This window comes from Ambystoma mexicanum, chromosome 13 (genome assembly GCF_040938575.1).
Source record: "Ambystoma mexicanum isolate Mex_15411 chromosome 13, UKY_AmexF1_1, whole genome shotgun sequence".
NCBI classification, from domain to species: Eukaryota; Metazoa; Chordata; class Amphibia; order Caudata; family Ambystomatidae; genus Ambystoma; species Ambystoma mexicanum.
In genome coordinates, this window is record NC_090938.1 from 31,425,191 (window position 1) to 31,449,597 (window position 24,407).

At 50.5% G+C, this 24,407-nt stretch overlaps 1 protein-coding gene across 5 annotated transcripts in view; it reads right to left on the reverse strand.

Annotated features, from left to right (window-relative positions):
- ATP2B4 (ATPase plasma membrane Ca2+ transporting 4) overlaps positions 1-24,407 on the reverse strand; it is an 803,527-nt gene that overhangs the window by 310,997 nt on the left and 468,123 nt on the right. The window lies entirely within an intron of this gene.

Below are 24,407 nucleotides of genomic sequence, written 5' to 3' on the forward strand. Positions count from 1 at the left end.
CGCCAGGTCTGAGACCATTTAAGCAATAATAGAGGATACTTTTAAGAGGGGACAGCGGGCAGGCGTATGGCGGAAAGGGGACTATGGACTAGGAGTAAGGTAGTCGCTACGGTGAGTAACTTTGTTATACTGCTACGTCCCGTCCCCTTTCCTCCATACTTGTGGGAGATTCCCAAGCACGCACCATAGTTAGTTCGGGTGGATGGAAGCAACCCCTTTACTGGAATAAGTTATTAAGAACAGCCTGGACAAATTTGGCATCAGCCCTGGAGCTCAGGTCCTAGCAGTAATGTTTACAAAAAGCTGATGGGGAAGCCCAGGTAGCCACCTTGGCGATGGTTTCCCAAGGGACATACTTTTGGAAGGCAACAGCAGCCGCTTTGCAACGTACAAGATGAGCATGCATGCCTTTCAGAGGTTGAAGGCCCTGGATGCTATAGGCTTCTGAAATATGGAGGCAATCCATCGAGAGAACGTTTCTTGGGAGCTGGTTTCACTTTCGGGTCACCGAATGTGGCAGAGTTGTGAGGAGCCCCTGAGTTCACTCGTTCTATCGAGGTAAAACTTCAGGCCTCGCCTGACGTCCAAGTTGTGTAAATCTCTCTCGGCATCCAATGCGGGTTAGGAAAAAAGACAGGCAAGGAGATCAATTGGTTCAAATGAAAATCGGTAACCATCTTAGACAGGAAGGAAGGATGAATGCAAAGCACAACCTTATCCTTATGGAAAGTGAGGAACGGATGTTCCATAGAAAGAGCTTGGAGCTCGCTTACTCACCTCGCCGATTGTCATGATCCATGCCCCTGACCCTCTCAGGTATAACAGCCCCCTAGCAGCAATGGGGCTAAAGCCCTTCACACTGGCCTCAAGGGCCTTAAAACTCCATCAGAAACAAACATGGAGTCAGTCCTGGCGCCTTTGGCACCAGGCCCATTATCAGGAATAAAGCAATACCAGTTTTGGACCTTAATCCAACATGGAGGCCTATTACACAGCTCAGTTCTTTAGAACCAAACCATCTGGTCTAGTGTTTTGGGTGTGGCTGGGCCTGGAACTATTTGGCCTGGAACTACTTTACCTGGGCTATTTAAACCACACCCAAACAGCAGCACACACTTCAAGTTATTCATGCACTCCTGCAGCGTAACGCTCACCATGTCCAGCTCCTGCTCATCTGCTTCTCCGGTTGCCCGATCCTGAAGCCCTAGATCCGGATTCCATTAATAACCTGGAAGAACAAGAACAGCATTAGCAAGCAAGAACACTTACCTGTGAAGTAACCGGTCTTGAATCCATCCTGCGCTTCGCTTACCTCGCCCATCTCCGGAGTTCGCCGCAACCTGCAAAGGTAAAAAGGTAAAGAAACAAGGACAGCATTAATAACAATTCTTACCTGGGCAAGCAGTGAGCCCTGGCAGCACCCTGCGCTTCTCTTACCTCGCCCATCTCCGGGTTTCACCACAACCTGTAAGGGAGAAGGAACAAGGTCAGCATTAACAAAGCACTTCGATCGCTCATCACTCCGGGACACCACCGCAACCTGTACAAAGAAGAGAAGAGAACACACGTTAGCAATTAACACCAATAAACAGCACAGCGCTCCGCGCATCAATAAATCACGTGGTCTTCGCCATCGGCACGGCAACTCCGAGATCGCAACCATCCCTGTGAAAACAAAAACAGTGTAGTGGAGCAAGACGCCGAGAAGACAGAGAATACGGAGGGAAAGCAAGACAGAATAAAGACAGAAAAGACATTGTAACTCACCTGCAAGACAGCAAGCAGAGTCAGAGTCACAGCCAGACTGGACCAGACATAAGGGCACACGGACCAGTGAAGCAACTAGGTCCATGGAACACCCGCACCAACCACACTCCCCTGCACAGAGACGCAGGACGGAGAGTTCAACGCACAAAAACCTAAGGTGAACAATAACCCAAAGGGAGGGGATTTGGACCAGAGGCAGGTGGGAGTCCACCCATCACAGAACCAGTATCTTAACCCTCCATTCTCCTGTTATAGGCGCTACCCAACGTCTGCCACATAACCAAGCAGAAAGGGGTCCAGGATAGCGCTTAACCCTCCATCCAGTATCGTGCGGCGCCCCCGTGGATACCAGGTGAGCGTAACACCAATGTCACTGCGATCAGAAAAGCAACCTTCCAAGAAAGGTATTTAAGATCGGTAGTGGCCATGGGTTCAAATGGTTTACGACATAACGCGGTGAGGACCACATTCAAATCCCATTTGGGATGAGAGGTGAACACCGGCGGGAAGAGATGAAGGCCCGCAAAATGCCTTTTAATGCCCGGATTAGTCAATGAAAAGAAACAGCTGTCTGTGGACAGGTAGGCTGCAATGGCAGATAAGTAAGTCATGCAAGACAAGACTGTCAACCGTAGCGTGCCAAGCTGAGCCCTCGTAGATAGTTTTCTGGCCGCTTGGATAAGGCGCATATTGTCCTCGGACAAATTAAATTGCACTAAAGATCTGAATTCAGGCACCAGGCCGCCAAGCTGATCGATTGTGGGGCAGGGTGCCTGGTCTGGTGATCACACCGGTGAAGAAGGTCGGGAATCAACGGCAACCTGATCGGAGGAAGAATCGACAGATGCTGAAGTTCAGAGAACCAGAATATGGCTGGCCACCAAGGAGCTATGAAGAGGAGAGTGCAATTTGATGTGCTCCTGAGTTTGCAGAGTGATCGATGAATTAGAGGTAGTGGAGGAAAAGCATAAGCCTTCATGTTGTGCAACAGAATCTTAAGAGTATCTCCCATAGAGGACACCCCAAGGCCATCTCTGGATGTACAGAGGAAGTTTCCTGTTCGAGAAAGTTGCAAAGAGGTCCACATCTGGTGTGCCCCATTGGCAGAAAATACTGTTCATTTCCCACTCGTAACTGGCCGTCGATTTACGGCTGAGGGAATCTGCCGTTACATTGATGTGACCCGGGATGTGTACAGCCAGGAGCCAAATGTTATGCTGGATGGCCCAGTCCAACATTTGTATGGCTAGGTCCACAAGGAGAGGTGACTTGGTACCACCCTGCTTGTTGATGTAAAACATCGCCAGAGAGTTGTCCGTGCGGACACGGACTACCTTGTCCGTGATAGACGGTTGAAAAACTTTGAGCGCCAGAAAAACAGCCAGGAGTTCCAGATAATTGACATAAAACTGCCTGTCTTGAAGTGTCCAAAGGTCGAATACTTATAGGTGACACAGCGTCGCTCTCCACCTCAGAAGGGAGTCGTCTGTGATAACTGTCACTTGTGGACAGGGCTCCTGGAAGGGGGGCCCCCACTGAAAGGTTGTCGGTCGAAGACCACCATTGTAGATCCGCCGTCATGCAGGGTGGAACTGGGATTATCTTGGAATCCAGATCCGAAGCCGGAGACCAAGAGCTCCGAAGAGCCAGCTGGGTGAGTATTATCTTCAGACGTGCAAGAGGAAGGGCGAGCACGCAAGAAGCCATGAGACCCAGAAGTCTCTGCAACCACCAAGCCGTCATGTGTGAAGATTGGAGGAAGAGAAGAGCTGACATGTGGCTGTCATGTTCGAAATGCTGTCTGCCGTTAGGAACACCTTGGTACGGACTGTATTCCAACGGAAACCCAGGAAAATCAGGTCTTGAGAGACCGTCATGGAAGATTTCCACCAGTTCACCGACAGCCCAGGGTGGAACAGGAGCTGGAGGAGAGACTTGAGATTGATCAATGCAGTCTGTGGGCAAGGACTGCGCAGGAGCCAATCGTCCAAATACGGATATACATGAATGCCCTGCAGCCTTAGGAAAGCTGTGATGACCGACATCATCATAAAGACACACAGCACCGAATTGAGACCAAAAGGGAGCACACAGAACTGAAGTGTTCCTGTCCCAGTGAGAACCGCAGATATTTCCAATGCGGGCTCCATATCAGGATGTGCATGTATGCGCCCTGAAGGTCCACTACACTGAGCCAGTCACCCTTCCGAAGAAAGGACTTTATTTGGCAAGGCGTGATCATCTAAAATTTCTCTTGGGGGAGTGAAAGATTGAACTGGGAAAGATCGAGGCTAGTGCGCAGGCCAGCCTGGTTGGGTTTGGGCACTGTGAACAGACAGGAGTAGAAGCCCTCCCCTTGCTCCCTGAGTGTAACAGGTTCCACCGCTCTGAGGCCGAGAAGTTTCTGTACATCGGCTCTGAGGGAGGGCGACCCGATCTGCTGGAAGGGAGAGTTGAAGGGTGGAGTAGGGGGGAGGGGCAAGCAAAAGCCTACCCGAGCAATGGACAAAACCCACAGATCTTCGGTGATGGTCTGTGGTCCGTGACCGTCTTCTTTGCCCCCTCGACAGAACCGGTACCACCACGACCCTGAGCATGGGATGAATGAGGGACATACCACACCGACAAGACCCTCAGAGAGGATTCTGTCGGTGCTGACTTTAGCCTCAAGAAGAGGAACCTCAGGTTTTAACCCGGTACATATAGCTCTCTCAAGAGGGGCCTCGAGCCTTGACTCAATGCGGAAAGCTCCAGAAACGGAGACCTCTGGGGGAACCCTGGTACCCAGAGCCACAGAAGTACTGGGCTGAACTTTAGCACCCAAACAGTGAACCTCGGAAAAGTGTCCGTTTTTTTGCAGGAACCCTCTGAGAACATTCTGGTGCGCCTATTAGGCCCTTTTGGCACATCAGGGCAACCCCTGGTAACAGAGCTACTCGAGCCCCTCCCGGTCCTAGAAAACCCCAGGAAGGAGTCCCCTGCCTGGGGCACCCCAAAACGTAAAGTACTTACCGCGCGTTTCTGCTTTTCATCGAAGAGCTGAAAATGCAGTGGAGGAACGTGCTGAAACACCTCCTCCCACCGAAGAAGCTGACGTTGGAGAGCATGAGTCCCCACTATGTTCCTGGCCTAGACACTAAGCAAAGAGAGTGGGTATCTGCCCTTGCGAAACGACATTCGCATGAAGAACAGGACACTAATCCCAGACGCTCTGGCATAGACGGTGGACTAGATGACCGAGGAACCGGAGCAGGAAGGAATGACAAAGGGAATAAAAAGAAAACATTCCCAGTGAAGCTGGTGCGTCCAGCCTCGACCGCGTGGAGAAAAAGACTGAAGGGCGATGCGGTACCCCATGTGAAAATAGAAGGAAAAAAACATTGGATGCTTTTTTTTACAAAAGTGCTCTGGTCCCGTCCCGAAGGACGGAATGTCCCACGAGTATGGAGGAAAGGGGACGGGACGTAGGAGTATAACATCCCTTGAAGGCATGCAACCTTAGCATGCTGGTGTGGGTGTTTAGAGAAGTGGAGCAGCAAGGTGTGGTGAGGCGATGTTGCAGAGAAAGCTAGAGTTGCAGGGGAGCTGGCAGTGCAGATATATGAGGTTGCAGGAGAAGGAGGAGAGAGTTCAGAGGAGGATGGAGAGAAGAACATAAAGGGAAGCAGGAAAGAACTGCACAGTGTGACAGGGCCAGCAACGTGGGCCTGTCCAGGGTCGAGGGTGGTGGGGGGCGAAAGCGATTTGGGTGCAGAGGCTATTGTTAAGGAGTGGGTCTGTGAGTGTTTGTGTGAGAGAGGGAGAGTGGGTATTAGAGGTAGAGTAGGAGTAGTGGCAGACTGCATTAGTGGTAGTGATAGAGATGGTGGTAGCAACTGGAACTAAGTAAAGTAGGTGGTGGGAGTAGCGAGTGAAGGAGATGGGTGGTAGTAGAGGGGTGTGCCTGGGGTCTGACCAGGGGCTAGTGAGAGAGGTGAGGAGGGCACGATATCCCTGAGTGTCTTAGAGAAGTAAAGGTAGTAGTGGAATAAGAGCAGTAGAGCAGGAAGAGCGACAGTGAGTGGGACAGTAGGAGTAGATATTGGTGTAGACAGAAGTTATAACTAGAGAACCAATAAGAGTTGGGGAAAGTAGAGCGAGAAGGAGGTAAAGGAATAATGGAGGAAGGAGGATAGTTGGAGATAGAAGCGGTAGCAGAATAGGAGTGGGAAAGGAAGTAAGATCAAAGGGTGGAGTTGGAAAGGCAGAATGAGAGAGTGGAGGGACAGTAACATGGTGGGAGGAGAACAGCTTAAGAGATAAGTATAGCAAAGGGTAAGGTACGAGAGCGTGTAAAAAGTGTGAGCGTGACTCTGGGCGAAAGAAGGCACTGATCCCTATTCCTTGAATACTAACCGACAATAGGAGACGGGAAGTTAGAGGTTCCCTAGGGAGTGAGGTAGACATCGTATCAGTGCAAATGCCTAAAGTGCAGAGAGAGAAAAACAGCTGGGGGTTACCAATCTGAGAGTTACTAACCACCCCGATAGGGACGTTTGGGCTAGGAAGGCAGGATTCAAGCTGAAGAGAGGAAATTGACAAATATCCCCAGCCCATTAAGCTACAAATAAAAAACAGCCATTCGGACCAGCAAAGGTTTAATAAACACCCTTGAATTCTACTCTAGGAGTCAGTCAATGTGGTTATTTGTGGCGGGCCGCCCTGTCACATGTCGTGTCAGAAGTGGGATAGACCAGATTTAGAAACAGTGATCGCCCACCTCCATCAAAATACGGTTACCCAAACAGAGGTGATGCATACCTGGGAATACCTAATGGGACACCTTCCACCAGGAACCAGAATTGCTTTTTCAACTATTGAACTCCCGGGCCAATGTACCGACCCGAAGTTCACCATGGGAGAATTTCTACGACGTTCGTAGTCCCTATGAACATTACATCCCCGTTAATGAGAAGGCTCTGATTGAAATGGACGTACGAATGGACCTACCTGGCGACTTTGTGGGATATTCTTTCTCCAGTTTACCGTTCCCAACACAAGTCCCAGTATGACGTTCTGACGGTACTAAATCATGCCCAGTATCCAGCTAACATCAGAGCCCTCTTGGTTAATACGTCCACAGAATGTCTTCACCTTCGCGCAAGGGAAATATTCTCGCATTATTTTGGATGCTGTTTGGAAGACTGTACGGGGAACTGAAGTTGAGAAAATGCATAGTCTGCCATCAAAACATACGTGGGAGCCTTCAGTGGCTGCATTACACCCAAACGCATGCAGACAAATGAACTGCTATCAACATGACAGTGACAACACCCTGTCTGGAGAAAATGTGCAGTCTATGGCTAAAGTCCAGGCCCTTGGGTCAAATCTCTATACCCGAGAAATCCCAGTTGGGGTCAAAGACTGGCAGCCAACCAAAGTCAGAGGGCCAGAAGGCTCCAAATGAGGTCGAGAATAGTGATCACCTACCACAGAGCGGAATGCAAAGAGACTCTTTAAGGTTGATTTTAACATTGCCAGCCATTCCAGAAGAAGGTAACAGGAAGGAATTTCAAAATGGTCATAATGCCCCTACGCTTCCCGTACCATAGGAAGATGACTATTCCCGAGAGGCGAAGAGGGACACAGAACCGAGAATCACAATCTGGAGACCCAACCCCTTTTCTGATTAAGAAGAATGCCCCCTGAGGAAGAGGTAGCCCATTTACGGGCAGTGGTACTGCAACAATGGCCTGATCCACAGGACGGGGATTTTCCATCCCAAATGGAACAAGAGAATTAGTTTGAGCTGAGAGACGGGGCCCCGAGCCCAAATGATACACCCTTAGACCAGAATTTTTCAAGAGAAAAACTAAAAGGCATGTATAAGAAAGGAAGGACTCCCAAACGACGATCAAAGGTCCACCTACTGTATGCCCAGGCTGGCTTCCTGGAGGATGGATACTGCATGCAGGTGAAGATGCATGAGCAGACAATCTGGGCCTTCTAAAACTCTGGCAGCACTTATGGTAGCATCCATCCTGAGTTTTTACCCGCAGAGAGCCAGTTTGATGGAAGTCTTGGAGCAAGCAGATCCGTTTATGGTGACTGGGTTACATATCCAACAACCAGGGTGTCCTTCCGAACTGGGAAAGAAGTTTGTGAAACCCGTGTTCTGGTAAGTCCACACCTTCCGGAGGACCTTATCCATGGGAAAAGATTCCATGGGTTTAACCAATAGATGGCTTCTCTATGTTGCTAGGAACCAATGGAAAGTCCAGAATACCACGAGTGAATCGGAGGACCAAGTGCTATGCTTGTGGCGGTAGTGGGCACATATCTTATCAGTACACAAGGAGACCCCCAACTCCAGCTATGCAGAATCAGGTAGGAAGGGAGATTGAGAGAGGCAACTAGAGAGTACCAACAGGAGAAAGGTCTCCCTGAGCTGGCTGAGGTAAAATCCATGGAAGGGTTGCTGGAGATTCTTAAAGAGACCCAAAAGGCGATGTCCCTTCAGCAACAAGAGACCCTGGGCTTTACTGAATGAGACCCGGTCTAAAGATCTGAAGTGCAGTAAGGCAGCAGGAAACGCCGGAGACAGCAAGACAGAGGGGGAATCCCCGTCATGGGGGTGCTGCAAACAACACAACATCGGCAAAGGACGCGAGAATGGATGCTGCACTATCCACAACACTGGCAGGCTCCAGCAGACAGTGTCTGCTGGAGTCTGTCCCCCACAGTGAACCACCACTAACCCACCAGGGAATTTTAACAGGCCCCACAAATGCCTTAAGCCACTATGCCGCATGGGATTTCTTTTATGGAATAAAGGCCCCACAGAGGCCTTTACCCCACACCACTGGGGATATAATTGTTATTACTAAAGGATCTGCAGGCCTAGAATGTTCCAGCATCACAGGACACCAGCAGGGTCCATGATTGAAAAGGAGCAGGGCTTACAACATGTTTAAACCCTTCCACTGCCTTCCCCTGTAACACCCTTGGAAGGCAGGTAAATGATAGGATAGGTTAAGTAGCCAATCCTGGGAGGGGTTGGGGTATTTAAGGAATTGTGTGTAAGTGTGGGTTAGTTGGGTGACATGAGGAACCTCAGGGTGTCCTCACTTCTTTTCCCCCTGGATCCTCCTCTCAGGTGGCATGGGAAGGACCATTGCTTTTGGATCCCCGACCCTGGGGGTAGATTTGCAAGGTGGGGGAGGGATCATCTGGGTGGTGGGAACTTGGGTAGTGGGGCGAGGACATCCTTAAGTCAGACACGGTAGCCCCCATTACCATTACAAACTGAATCTTCCATCCCTCAAGTCTTTGTAGGCTGCTGTCAGCCCTTTCCCTTTTCTTCCCTCCAAAATGTCCCCCAAAATGATCACGTCGACACAGACGAGGAAGAGGCTGACTAGGAGGACACATCCTCATTTAGGTGAGAGAAACCCATATTCCACCCCATGTTGATAATGCAGACACACAGAGTAATGCACACTTCCTTTTCTAACTTCCCCGAACAGCACTTTGGTACAGAGACGAAGAAGAGGGCTATGGAAGTACACCGTTGGAATAGCCAGGCATGTCTCGTTATAGATTTCCTCAAGGTCAGGCAATTAAAGTAAATGAACCACACCTGCGGGACTTTGACAATCCTACTAGGTATAAGAAGCCTGGCTGCACAGCAGAAGGAAGAGCACGGAAAGGAACCCAGAGGTGGGTTGCAGACACAAGGGTGAGAGAAGGTGGCTGGAGAGTGAGAGGAGCGGGAGATGAAAGCAGTGTTGGGCAGGAGAGAGGGACGCCGTTGCAGAGGCCTGCCCCGAGAGGGTCTGGAAGGCATGCCAACCGTCCTCGTTGTGTGCATGCAGCAGGTGCTGTGGGCACCGGAACACTCCAAGAGAGCGAGCGGTGCTCTCAACAATATCTGTGGAAGAAAAGCAGAGAGACGAGAAGCCAGACAGCAGCGCAAGGAGCAGGAGAGATGCCAAAAGGAGATGCCGTACATAGCCGGTGAATGATACAAAGGAAACACTGATAGCAGGGCGCTTTGGGAGCTTGACATATGCACTATTAGTTACCGAATGAATGGGAAATTGTTATAAGCACTTTTGAAACGCAGAAACAAGTTCTTTGGGAAAAATGAACAAACTGAAAAGTGATAATAAGCAATTTTGAATGCTGCATAAAGCAAATGCCAGATATTTTGAATACCGAACAAATCGGGAGACATTGTGAACCACTTTGAATGCAGCATAAAGCAGAAACAAGTTATGAATATTCAGAATGGAATGGAAAAAGGGTGGTGCAAGTGACGGATACCACAGAGTGATTAGTTGGAAACACAAGTCTTGGCAAAGCCAAGGAAACCCCAAGAAGGGTATGAAAGGATTAAGTGTTGAGCACAATTAGAATAGTTAAAGAATTGCAGGTAAAGGGAAAACCTGTATTGACAAGAGCCAGATGAATGCACACGGTGTAACAAAGTGGTGCATGGTGGCAAACTAGGCCACAGCAAAGTGTTGGAAGTGTAACATTGATGAAAGAAACAAGTTTAACTGTTCAAGGAGAGCAATGGACAATTGTTAAAGGAAAGCAGATAAGAAAGGGCATCGGTTGCGTGACCTGTAATGGGTGGAACGTGTGGTCCGACAACTGTGCCTAGGCCCTTTATGACTAAAGCCAAGGAAAGTATTTCTGCAGAAGGCTGTATTGTGCAACGGCTGCATATATGATTTTGAACTTAAGAAACAGACTTGTTTTGTGAACAAGTGAAGAGTATTAATGACAAGAGAGTTGGGAAGTGTCCCAAGAAACTATATTGTTTTGTAAAGCTGGAAGATCTGAACTCTTGGGGAAGGGAACCCCAGTCTTCTGTCAACTGTTTTTAACTTGGGGATGGAGGAGCTAGTCGCAAGTTAAGAGCCGGAAGAGGCTCTACATTTTCTTTGGAACTTTTGATCACTAGTAATTTTGAAGCCGACATCCCTACACATTGTACACAGTTCGCTGTGAGGGAAAGTGTAGGTTTTGGACACAGTTACTTGATTTGGAGATCCTGATTCAGACTATCCTTAGTTTTCTTTAGGTAGGGAAATCCCACCTTAGCATAGGGCATGCTAGGCCTTACTCCACCCTAACATTTAAGATGAATAAACCTTTTCGAGTATACATTTGAATCCGTTGTCTGTGTCTTGTTTCATGATGCCTTCACATTGAGGACTGGAGGCGCGGGAGGACATCCGAGAGACCAGTGGAGGCGAGAGCGATTGGAGTGCAGGGGCTAATAAGCTGGGGCTCTGGGAAGTATTTGTGTGAGAGACGGAGAGTGTGAGTATTACCTCTACTAGTAGGAGTAGTGGTGGCTGAAGTAGTGGCAGAGGTGGTGGTGGCAACTGGAAGTAAAGTAGTGAAGCAGAGGTGCTAGTGGGTAGTAGAGGGGTGTGCAGGGCACCATATCCCTGGGTGTCCACGGGGTCTGACCAGGGGCTAGCGAGAGAGGCGATGAGGGCACAATATCCCCGAGTGTCTTAGAGAAGTAAAGGTAGTAGAGAGGTAGTGGTAGTAGCGGAATAAGAGCAGTAGTGCAGGAAGGGCCTCAGTGAGTGGGACAGTAGGAATAGATACTGGTGTCGACAGAAGTTATAACTAGAGAACCAGTAAGAGTTGGGGAAAGTAGAGTGAGAGGAAGGAGGATAGTTAGGAGTAGCTAGAATAGGAGTGTGAAAGGTAGTAAGATTGAAGTGTGGCGGTGGAAAGGCAGAGCGTGAGATTGGAGTGACATGGTGGGAGGATAACAGCTTAAGAGATACGTATAACGAATGGTCAGTTAAGAGATGGGTCACCTGGGCTAGGGAGGTGACAACCAAGCCTGCGGAAGATGAAGAGTGGAAAGGGCCGGCCCTAGCACCAAATATCCCCAGCCCATTAGGCAGTGGACAAAAACCAGCCATTCGGACCAGCAAAAGCTTAACAAACACCCTTGAAATTTACTCTGGGAGTCTACATGGTTATTTGTGGCGGGCTGCCCTGTCACAACAGTCTGAAAGAAGAATTAGGAACGAGGTAGAGCAGCGCGCAAAAGAAGTTGGAGAATATCAAGAAGAGAAAGGGCAGAATAAATTAGAGGAAGTTAACAGCAGGAAGCAGGATGTGGAGGAAGAGTGTGATGAAGTGAATCAAAACACATGGACAAAGGAGGGTACAGACCAGGAAAGGTAGACACTTTTTTAGTTGGAGGAGGGGAAGTGAAGCTTAAGGAACATCAAGTAAATGTGTGAGGTTCCCTGGAGGCGCACGGCCAGTATCAGCCAGAAAGTAAAAGAACGCAGTCTACCAGTTGTCTGGGAGTAGTGGGAGAAGGAACAAGCTTGGGGAGGAACTGCAAGATTAGGACTCATGGTTAGAGATGAGGATTAAAGTCAGGCTACCAGGTATGAATTGGTGTCAATTCTGACGAGAGAAAATCGAGCGGGGTTGAGTAAAAGGATCGGGCACGAAAAACAAAGAAGCACCGTAGAACCTCACCAGGCACCTAATAAACCCACCTGGCACACAGCTCACTTTGCAAGACAAAGCTTGGAATGTAAACAAACAGAAGTGTTTGCTTTACTTGAGGGATGCAGCCCAAACCATGGGTGCAGGAAGAGGCTAAGCTGCAAGCAGGCCGCTATACACGCAGAAGGCCCTTTGCATAAGTGACCGAGTTATGCTGTGGAGGGAGCCCGAGAGAGACTCTTTCATAACTTAATTTAGGAGCTAGAAGAAATAGCCTGCGAATGGAGGGAACCTCACCCTTCTTGGAGAATGGTAGGAGGTGGCAAGGGCACCCTACGGCCACAAAGGAATTCTACAAGGATCCCAGGGAGCCTGGCATGTCCTGAACACCCATAATGGGCATTACTTCCATTTCCTTAACAGCACCCACAAAAGAGACTTGTCTCGGTTCCACAGGGGCAAGGGAGATTTACCCACAGGTAGGCATCAAGCTCCTGTATGGTGAGTGAGCAGGGACAGAGCTCTTCTATTGTGAGAGGGTGGGCACACACCAAGGTCCTCTATAGTGATCGGGAAGGCACACAGCTCCTCTATAGTGGGTGGGAAGGCACACAGCTCCCATATAGTGATCTGGGGCACACAGCTCATCTATAGTGAGCAAGCGGGCATACAGTTCTATAAAGATACTACTATACTCACTATAAAGATACTGAGTGGGCAAGCACACAGCTCCTCTATAGTGAGTGGGTAGTGTGGCGGGTCAGTAGAACAACCGTTTTATTTAACAGAAAAGTGTTAACTCCTAACTATCCTGAACTATGGATGTTCCCCAACTAAGGTGCTCGTCAGTCTTAAATCAGATGGAGTCCACTGTCCAAAGCTATTATGCCCCTACCACTAGTATAAGAAATAAAGTACAGGAGAAGGACTCCCTTCTCCAGTTTTACAGGTTTTCACAAGTCCAATTCAATATGGCATTCATAGATATCTTTTAGCCACCACTCTCCTCAAATGAAATATTTCAGATACTGTATTCTTCCAGGTATAAATATGTTCATTTACTTGTTTTCTCTTCCCTGCCCCTCTTTTATGTGTCTCTTCTCTGTCACAGAATGTCTCCACATTTTTCCAGTCTTTTATTATTGATTTGTCATCCTGATCAACACAAGCTGTAGTCCCAATATTCTTTCTCATTCCCATATTCTAGAACTCTATCTCTAGCTCTCTCCAGCAATGAGTCTCTCTATTGTCTCCCTCCTGAGTCTCCAGTTTCCCCCCCGTCATCTTGTAGGGGCAACGTCACTAGGGTCTTATGTTGAATGCAACCTTCTTATCTTCATGTCAGAACAGCTTCTTGCCATTTTAGCAATGGAGACTGCTGCTCGTTCCTCTCGCGTTCACTTTCTTATGCGACAGCTCTTCACACGTGCTATCAGCAATGATTATGGACCAATAGGTCCAGCACACCTCGCCTGCAGTCACGCCACCACTTTCCCTCCCTTCGGGTTCAGGAAGTCTCTCGGTACACCCTCTCTTCACTTTAGCGTTCTCTGACTCTTCCCATCGCAATGCTGTGCGTTGGCAACTTACTTCGGTTCCCTTTCCCGCTGGGTAGGCTCTCCACTCGCATCAGCATTCAGAGCCTCTTCCTTTTCCTAAAGCCTTGCTTTGGTGGATTCGCCGGATTCCCCTCCATGCTTCGGACCCTTCGTGTCCAGGACACACTCAGCAGGGCAGCAGCAGAAGATTTGACACTCACTGTCTCTCTCTATTCCCAAGGCCCCACCTTACTGATTTATGACGTTCTCATGGGGTTCCCCTGGTATGTTGTGCAAGTCCTTCTTTCCTTTCTGATTCACATTCAATATGGTTTTGAGGATCATCTTCATCCCAGTTTCTTTTAAGCTTTTCTGTTGTAGTTAAGGGTACACTTGGTTAAAATAACAAACTTTAATGTGTTCTTCATGTCTTCCATCATGGGATCTTATTGAAGAGGGTGTAGAGATGGAACAAGTTACTTACCTGTAACTGTTGTTCTCCAGCATGGGTCTGGCATGGATTCACATGCTCATGAATATTCCCTGTCGTCAGGCTGGGAATCCTCGGTAAAGAAAAAATCAGTATCAGTTTCGTTTCTGATCTGTCTTTCGTAGTAGTAACCAATCACTGATCTCTGCGTCATACTGACCACAGCCAATGACTGCCCTCTACATAAGCCCCGCCTCTGGCAGCCATCTTCAGATTTGGTAGCATGTGAAGTGGCAGCATGACCAAGTGAAGAGCCGCAGAGGGGTAGGAGGGAGGGTTCGCATGTGAATCCATGCCAGACCCATGCTGGAGAACAACAGTTACAGGTAAGTAACTTGTTCCTTCTCCAGCATGGGGTCTGGCATGGATTCACATGCTCATGAATAAAGAATACATAGCAGTACACACATGCACAACCACGGGAGGTGGCAAAGGCTCAACATTAAGCATTACATCAAACTCAACATTAAGCAATTCTTACCTCCTCACCAGGCTCACCTTAGGCAAACAGATTGCGCAGCACTGCTTGGCCGACCCTGGACTCGACCCTGGACTCCTCCCTGGAATCCCGGTCGACGCAGTAGAATTTCGTGAAGGTGTGCGTCGACCTCCACGTAGCAGCCCTGCAGATGTCCAGCAAGGGCACACTAGATAGGAACGCTGTGGTAGCTGCGATCGCTCTGGTGGAATGGGCTCTTGGACGGCCAGGCAGCGGTCGGTTTGCCAACCGATGACAGTACATGATACAGCCGGAGAGCCATCTGGAAATGGAAGCCTTTGAGAGAGCCTTCCCCTGATTGACAGGTCCAAAGTTCACAAAAAGTTGTGACGTCTTCCGAAAACACTTTGTGCGGTCCACGTAAAACTTCAGCGCTCTAGCCACATCCAGCGAGTGCAAAGTCCTTTCGGCCGGCGACGAAGGCGACGGGAAGAAAACAGGCAACACCAAGGGTTCGTTGAGGTGAAATTCCGACGGCACCTTGGGCATGAAGGAGGGGTGCGTCCTGAGCACTACCCTCGTGTCGTGAAAAGTCAAGTACGGGGGCTTGCAGGAAAGGGCCTGGATCTCTCCCACTCTTCGTGCGGAGGTGATGGCCACAAGAAACGCTGTTTTCCACGACAAGAACTTCAAAGGAGCCGAGTGCAGAGGCTCGAACGGAGGTCCCATGAGCTTGGTCAGCACCACGTTGAGCTCCCACGCCGGGGCCGGAGCCTTCACCGGCGGGAACGATCTGAACAGTCCCTTCATGAATTCTTTCACCAGACGATGAGACCACAAAGACATCCGCCCCGTGGTTCTGGTGTATCGGGAGATCGCAGCAAGATGAATCTTGATGGACGCGTGCGCCAGTCCAGCTTTGGCCAGCGTCAGAAGGTACGGCAGTACCTGGGGAGCCGTAATCCGTAGAGGGTTAATCTTCTGTGCGTGGCACCAGACAGAGAACCTCTTCCATTTGTGTCCATAGCATTTAAGAGTTGAGGACGCCCTGGCCTTTGCAAGAACCTCTCTGCAGTCGGCCGGTATGTCATATCCTCCAAACTCTAACGCTGCAGGAGCCAGGCCTGCAAGTTCAGCGACTTCGGGTCGTGATGGAGGATGGCGCCTCCTTCCCTGGAGAGAAGATCCGCGTCCACTGGCAGCTTGATTGACGGGGACGCTGCAAAGTCCAGAAGGTCCGGGAACCATATCTGCCTCGGCCACGCAGGTGCGACGAGGATCATCCTGCACCGTGACCTCTTGAGCTGGTTGATGAGCCGGATCAGCAATGGCAATGGAGGGAACGCATATAGAAACAGGCCCTACCAGGGGAACGAGAAAGCATCGCCCATGCTCCTCGGCTGGGGAAACCTGCTGGCGAACCTCCGGCACTTGGAGTTCGTCGCCGTCGCGAACAGATCGATCTGGGGTGTGCCCCACCGTCGGAAGAGGCGGTCCACTAGATCCTGTCGTAGTTCCCACTCGTGGCATGAGCGCAGCTCTCTTCTGAGCGAGTCGGCGATGGTGTTTTTTTATCCCTGACAGATGAAACGGCACCAGAAACATCCCTTGGGCGATGGCCCAATGCCACAGATCCTGCGCCTCCTTGGACAGGGCTGGGGACCTGGTTCCGCCCTGCTTCCTGATGTAGAACATGGTGGTGGTGTTGTCGGTGAAGATCCTCACCACCTTGCCCTTGAGGGACAGAAGAAAGGACCTGAGGGCCCAAAACACTGCACGGAGCTCCAGGACGTTGATATGGAGGGACTTCTCCGTCGGAAGCCAAAGGCCTCTCGCGTGCAGATTTTCAGTGTGCGCTCCCCACCCTTCCAGGGAGGCATCCGTGGTCACTGTCTCCTGGTGGCCGGGGGTCTGGAAGTCCATGCCAGCCGTCAGATGCGCGCGGGTGCCCGACCACCGGATCGCTCGTCGGAAACTCTCGTCGAGTGTGATCTTCTCCTCGAAGCTGCCCGTCGTCTGGATCCAGCGCGCGTCCAGGAACTCCTGCAACGGGCGCATCCGGAGCCTGCACAGGTGGATAAGGTAAATGCAAGAAGACATCATTCCGAGGAGTGACTTGATGGACCTCACCCTGGCCGCGTCCGCGACCAGCATCCGCTGCACCTTGCCCAAGATGGTCCTCGTCCTTTCCACCGACGGAGAGGCCAGAAGCGACACTGTGTCGAGCTTCGCTCCCAGAAACCGTGCGTCTTGCGCGGGCACCAGGTGGGACTTGGCGTAGTTTATGGAGAAACCCAGGTCCGTGAGTAGTTGGACGGTCCTTGCCGTGTGCTCCACGGCGAGCTCCTTCGTCTTTGCTCGGATGAGCCAGTCGTCCAGGTAGGGGTAGACGTGGATCCCCTCTCGGCGCAGCTGCGCCGCCACCGGTGCGAGGCACTTGGTGAACACCCTGGGTGCCAACCTCAATCCGAAGGGAAGGGCTCTGAACTGGTAATGACGCCCCTGGACCACGAACCTGAGAAACTTTCGGTGTCCCTTTAGGATGGGAATATGGAAGTAGACATCTTCCAAATCCAACGACGACAGGAAATCGCCCTCCTCCAGTTGACCCAGGACGTGCTGGAGGGTGACCATCCAGAACTTCTGTGCCTTGATGAATTTGTTCAGTCGTCGCAGGTCCAGGATGCGACGCCATCCTCCCGTCTTCTTCTTCACGAGGAAGTATCTTGAGTAAACTCCGGAGCCCCGAAGCCTCTTTGGGACGCGCTCGATGGCGCCCTTCTTGAGCATCGCCTTTACCTCCAAGAGAAGTTGAGGGACGTGATGTTCCTTCCTGGCCACAGGGGGAACGCGCGGGCACTTCTTTAGAAACTCGAGCGCGTGACCCTGAGCTAGGACGTCCAGCACCCAACGGTCGGTGGAGATGGACTCCCACACGCTGACGAAGCTCGCCAGCCGGCCTCCCACTGGGGTGCTTCGGTGGGGGCCCGACCCCATGGCCGGTTCAGTCATGCTTCGATGAGGCTTTGCCGCCTTGACCTCCTTGGCGACGACGGCGGGGTCCGCCTGACTTGCCTCGTCCCCTGTAAGCTTCCTGTGACGACGAACGGGCTGCTTGACGGTAGGTGGAAAATCCGCCGCCGGAACCTTTGGAGGCACCCTGCTTGCCTCCGCCGCTCCGAAAGGGCGGCCGCCGCTGCTGAAGAACCCCAAGAGCCCGGGCCGTCTCCGTGTCCGCCTTGATGGCTTGAAGGGAATCGTCCACTGTTTTCCCAAACAGATTGTTTCCGTCGAACGGCATGTCCAAGACTCTGGTCTGCACGTCCTGACGGAAGTCATTAGCCTTGAGCCATCCACGCCGCCTAAGGCACACCCCGTTGCCCAACTGGCGAAATCCAGTGTTAGCGATGTCCGTCGCAATCGTAATGGCGTGGTCCGACGCCACCTCTCCTTCCTGCAAGATCTCTAGGGCTTCCGCCCTCTTGTCGCCTGGTAGGAAGTCCAGCAGGGGGGCCAGCTTGTACCACAACTCCCTTTCGTAGCGGGCTACGATAGCCAAGGCGTTAGCCGCCTTAATCGTCGTCGCTGCCGACGAGATGACTCTGCGTCCCATAGTGTCTAATTTCTTTCCCTCGCCGTCCGGCAGGGAGGTCGACGTAGAGGCCGCGCCCCCCCCCGCTTTCTTCCTGGCCGCCGCGGAGACGACCGAGTCCGGGGTCGGCTGTGCCCGAAGGCACAAAGGGGCCGCGTCCGGGACCCGGTACTTCTTCTCGTACCGATCCTTTCTAGCCGGTGTAGGGGAGGACTGGTCCAGGAGACCCCTCTCGCCTGCGTTTCTTCCCCAGGTGAGGGCTATGGCCCATTGGGCGTTCCCTCATGCCACCCGGGCCCAGGTGGTGGAGGGCTCACCCACTGGAGACATTGCCCGCATGTATCGAATGCCCACATGTATTGATTACAACACAAATTTAGTTAGGCCCAAAAACCATTCTCTGCCCGGTAAAGATGGTGTGAGCTCAGCGCACTGTAGCGCGGCCCCCACCCTTGGAGAACATCCCTGTTGCCGCAGCACCCTGGCAGATCCGCTGCGAGCACGTTCCCACGAACAAGACGGACATGAGCTAGCGAAATACGCTAACATTGTAACAGTTCACCTCCCACAGTGTACCATCACTATCAGCATGACCCAGCCAGCAGGCCTGAACAGTGAAATGAACAGCAAAATGGTCCTCTGATGGCAGACAGTCTTTACATATATATATGTATATATGAATGTCAAGTCCTCTTGCATTATTTCTTTCTTCCACAAAATATACACGCCTGTAGAATGTATTAAAATGAGAGAGTATGCTCCCATGATATAAGCTATAGCGAGCCCGCACCATTACAGGTGGATGCTAATGATAAAGGGACGCTCCAGGGATCTGTTCGTTGCGTGTATCACTGGGCAGCCTACCTCACATGGTTTCGCGCCATAACTAAAACTAATGCTGCTAGAGTACGCGAGAAAGCGGATGCAAATATACTATGAACTCATGTCAAGAATGCGCAAGAGTGCACTTATGTGTGAATGTCTGAGCCCCTCATATGCTACCATCGTCACGTACAGGGGCGGATCGTTTTCTATGTACTCCACTGATCTAACCACTACCTCATTTACTGCAAATGTATATGCATGTAACTAAAACACTGTAGCTGCTAGAATATAATGTACAACAATGGTGCTCGGACTGGGTATAGTGGAAACGCACCCAGCCAAGGTTAAATGCATGTTTTGAAGTGATTTTAAATAAGTATTATAGAAAGTATTCAAATGTTTGCGATGTCTTTACCTATATTTGGCAACACACGAGGGAGATACCTTTGTGAAAGCGTACAAGGTCTCGATGTATCCCCCTCCCTCCCTCAGAAGACTGCCAAGACATGAGAACAGAGCCCCGCTCTGCGCTATCACACCTCCCCCGACCTGACTGGAGCCGCTTCAAAGACTTGTAACCCCACTGCAGCACCCAAGGCCGCGGCCAGCCACCTGCATCATTTACAGCATAGCAATAAACCTTAGTTTAAACTCAAGCGTCCCCCTGTAAACCCCACAACCCACCGGACTGTCTCAGACTTATAGCCCTGTGCAACCAGGACACCCAACACTTTGACGACACACAGCGAAACATCTATAACCACTTCTAACAAGACAGAAAGACCTGTACCACCCGCCCCAGTCCCCGAAGCTTAGTCCCTCGACCTACGGCCCCGGTCAACAGATCACAAGTAACCAGGCCTCGATATATTATCTCCAGACCCCTCACAAGGTGCATTCCTCCTGTGTTGCCTTAACCTATTGAAAGATTTACTAAAAGAGAATAGAACTGTAAATGACTGAATGACTGCGGGGTGCATGGCAGAGGGCAAGTAAGTCAGGAAAGGCATTCATCTCTGCCACAGGTCGCCTCAGCACACCAACACCGCCCGGATGAACTCAAGCCGACCTGCTAGGCCCAGCCCAACCCACGAGGGTGACCAGTGACGTCCTCCAGCCAAGACCAACCACACCGCAGCAGCACCTATAGTTAGTCGTCGCCACCCAATCCCAACGAACTTGTGCCCCCTATAGTATGTAGGTTTTGATGACGTTTTTTGTAAATAAATACGCCTGTCTTTGCTATTGTCGGACAGAGCGCTCTCGGAGTTTGCAGAGTTCTTTGCATGCCCAATTCTGATTGGGTTGATTGACGGGGAAGAGGCTATGGATTATATTTTCCGGGTCCAAGAGATGTGGAGAGCAGAAACGGGCACGCCCTGGTATCAATCGACATCTTTATTTTATTTTATTATAAAGAGAGGGCTCCCAAAGGAAGTGCAGAAGGCGCTTGACAAGATAGCAGGTATTGAAGCAAAAGGATGGCCAGAAATTCAAAGCATAATAGTACACCATTGTAAAAGAATAAAGGAGAGGGAGAAGGAGGTGGCGCAGAAAAGATTGGCAGACGAGGCGAAGTTAGTACAGTCAAAGTTAGTGAAGGTTGCAGCAGCAGTAGCCGCGCTCCCACACAGTAGGGAGGGAGATGAGGAGGAGGAGGGGCTGATAGCACTCCAAGGAAGGGTAGCAACTAATTGGGCAGGACCAGCACAGCGGCAGTGGACTGAGCAAGAGCAAGGTGGAAGCCCGCAGTGGCAAGAGTGGACCCCTCGAGGGGGACGAGGTGGGTACAGGGGCCGGAGAGGAGGCGGACAGGGGTATGGAGGAATGGGAGGAAATGGATGGCAGGGTCCCAGGGGCCCCCAAGGGAGTTGCTGGAACTGTGGAAGATGGGGACATTACTCCAGGGAATGCAGAAGTAGACAAAACAATGGGTTCCAGGAGGGGGAGGCTTATGGTCATCCACACCCGGGAAGCCCATACGGTCTCCCAATGGGACAACAGCAGCTAAGGAACCCTGGCCAGGGTACCACGGGCCAGCAACAAGGACACCAGTATAGGACACAGAACCACCCCCAAAACAATGACAGCATGCAATACACGCCAGGTAACCCTTTCGCGACAACAGCAAACGGGGCCCCCGCGCCAGCGCCTTACAGCGGCATGTCGGTAGTTTCCGGAAATGTCTTTAATGAGGGAGGGGCGACGAGATACCCCGCATAGGACAGCCCACAGAGAACACTTGCGTGTCCAGTTCTATCCACCACCTACAATGCAGCAGAGGAACCATTGGTAGGGGCGCAGATAGGAGACAAGCAATTTATATTCATGGTTGATTCGGGAGCGGAGAAATCATTTATCAGAGAGGGCCGATTCCCGTTATCTAACAGGAAGTTAGAGACGCAGGGGTTCTCTGGGGCTGTAGTTGAAGTTCCTTATACAGAAGCTTTGGATGTAACAGTGGGGGGTAAGACTGTGAAGGCACCCTTATTGTATTACGAACATTCCCCAATTAACTTGCTAGGGAGGGATCTCCTGAGTAAACTCAACATGACCATATCATTTACCGAGAGAGGGATAGTGTGTTCCACACCCGGGATATGCCCCTTGCGCGCAATGTTGGTAGTGCAAGCCTACACAACCACGCAGGAAATACGAGGACTGCCACAAAATGAGGAAATGTTTATCAAAGGGCTGAAGACTCTGGCCCTCATAATTCCCGAGCTGAGAAGCATGGACTGGAGGATCCCGGCGGAGTTCCTCTACCGCCCCATAATATGCCCCAACGCAGCACCAGGATCAGTGGTATCGTTAGATTTGCACGCTGTGCAAGTGTCAGCAAAAAGAATAGCTGTGATCGGGGTGGACGAGGAAGGGTGTGAGTGGCGCACAGTGCTATGCACAAACGCCGACATCGCCCTGCGAGAGGTAACAGATGAGGATCTCTTCTCAGACTCAGAAGGGGATGGTGAAATAGTGACGGAAATAGCGATGCCCTGTGATATTTTAATACAAGCAAGGGAGACTCCCGTCCAATTGATGACGGTGGTAGGAGCACCACCGTCGTTTTTTGATGACGACATGAGGCTCGTACCAAACAGCTTATGGACGACAGGCCCCCATGATGTGGGACTGTTGCATGGGGTACAGCCTGTGGTAATAAAGCTAAAGAAAGGAGCAATTTTACCACGAGTTAAACAGTATCCTCTGTCTCGTGAAGCTGAAGAAGGGATAAAAGAGACAATAAATGCCCTACTAGCACAAGGGATAATAGTGCCTTCAAACTCCCCATGTAATACTTGCATTTATCCGATCAAAAAAGCAAAAGGGGGGTCGTGGAGGATGATACAAGACCTACGCCCCCTCAATGATGTAATTCAGAAGGAGTTCCCTCTAGTCCCGAACCCCGCATCAATACTATGCAGCATCCCTAAAGAGGCATCACATTTCACAGTAGTGGTTTTGAAAAACGCATTTTTCTCTATACCCCTGGCTGAAGAGAGTAGATACCTCACCGCCTTCACACTGGGGGGTAAAAGGTATGAGCATTGCAGATTACCACAGGGTTACTGCGAGAGCCCGAGCATCTTCAATCGTGTATTACATGAAGACCTAGGAAACCTATCAGTTGAGAGCACCATTATTCAGTACGTAGACGATTTGCTAGTTTGCGCACGAAACGAAAAGACATGCAGAGCAGATTCCGTAACATTGTTGACCTTGCTGGCCAACAAGGGGTACAAAGTGGACAAGGGAAAGCTACAGTACTGTCTGACAGAGGTCCTGTACCTAGGGCAGCTGATTTCAAGAGATGGGAAAAGAATAATACCAGACAGGGTAGAAGCCATAAGATCAGTACAAGAACCCACAACAGTAAAAGACATGCAGAAATTTTTGGGAATGTGCAATTATTGCCGAGCATGGATATTAGATTATGCGGCATACACCAGGCCCTTATTACAAGCATTAAAGGTGGCCCAACAGGAGAACAGGAAGATGGAATGGACAGAAGAGATGAGTTCCTCCTTCCAAACACTAAAAGAGTTGATTTCAAGCGCCCCAGTACTCGCAAACCCTGATTATGGACGCGAGTTTTACCTATTCTCACACTGCAAGGGAACACTGATGACAGCAGTCCTGACACAAAAAACATCTTTGGGACACAAGCCATTGGCTTACTATAGTGGCACTTTAGATGCTGTGATGCAGGGCCATTTCGCGTGCGAGCAATCACTCGCTGCAGCCGCATTCGCGATTGAGAAAAGTGCCACAATAGTAATGGGTTGCCCTGTGACATTGTTTGTGGAACATTCATTATTTGCAATACTCGAGAGATCAAAAAGCACACTGACCACACAGCGGGCGAACGCCTACGAGGTTATACTGTCCAGTGCCAACATCCATATAGTGAGATGCAAGACAGTGAACCCCGCCACATTCATTACAGAAGCGTGCACGCTCGAAGACATGCAGAACCACGATTGCGCAACCTACACAGGAGGAAGCGGGGAGGAGACAGTGGTGTGTGAGAACGCTCTAAGCGAAGGGGAAGTGTACTTTGTGGATGGGTCCGCATCAATTGACGCGGACACGGGAGAAAAACACGTTGGCATGGCAGTGGTGAGGTTAGAAGACGGTGAGTATGAAACACTGGTACAATATCGTCTCCCATCACATTACTCCGCGCAGGCAGCAGAACTGATTGCACTCATAGAAGCACTACATGCAGCAAAGGGTTGTGCAGTGACGATATGCACAGACTCAGCTTACATGACAACGACAGTACATGGAGGCCTAGCAAGATGGGGGCGGAGGGGCTTTAGGAGGGCAGATGGAACACCTGTCCAGCATGCAGAATTGTTAAAAGAGTTAATTGAGGCCCTGCAAAACCCCACTGCAGTAGCAATAGTAAAGTGCCAAGCACATACGTCCAACACAGATGTTGTGTCTTTAGGGAACGCGGCAGCGGACGCGGCCGCCAAGGAGGCTTCCTATTTTCAGAAAAATGACACAGGTGAGTACATGCTTAAGGACAAAACAAACGAAGAGCCCCCAGAGGGATATAATATCATGCCCATACCACAAATAATAGAATTACAGGAAGGAGCCAGTGCAGAGGAAAAAATATTGTGGACAAAGCGAGGGTGCAGCAAGTCAGGAACAGACCTGCTGTGGAGGCAAAATAACTCGGGGAAGGTGGTAATGCCAATTCAGCTACTAGAGATTGCATTTCAACAGCTACACTTCCCTGCACATAACACCAAACAACACATCGCA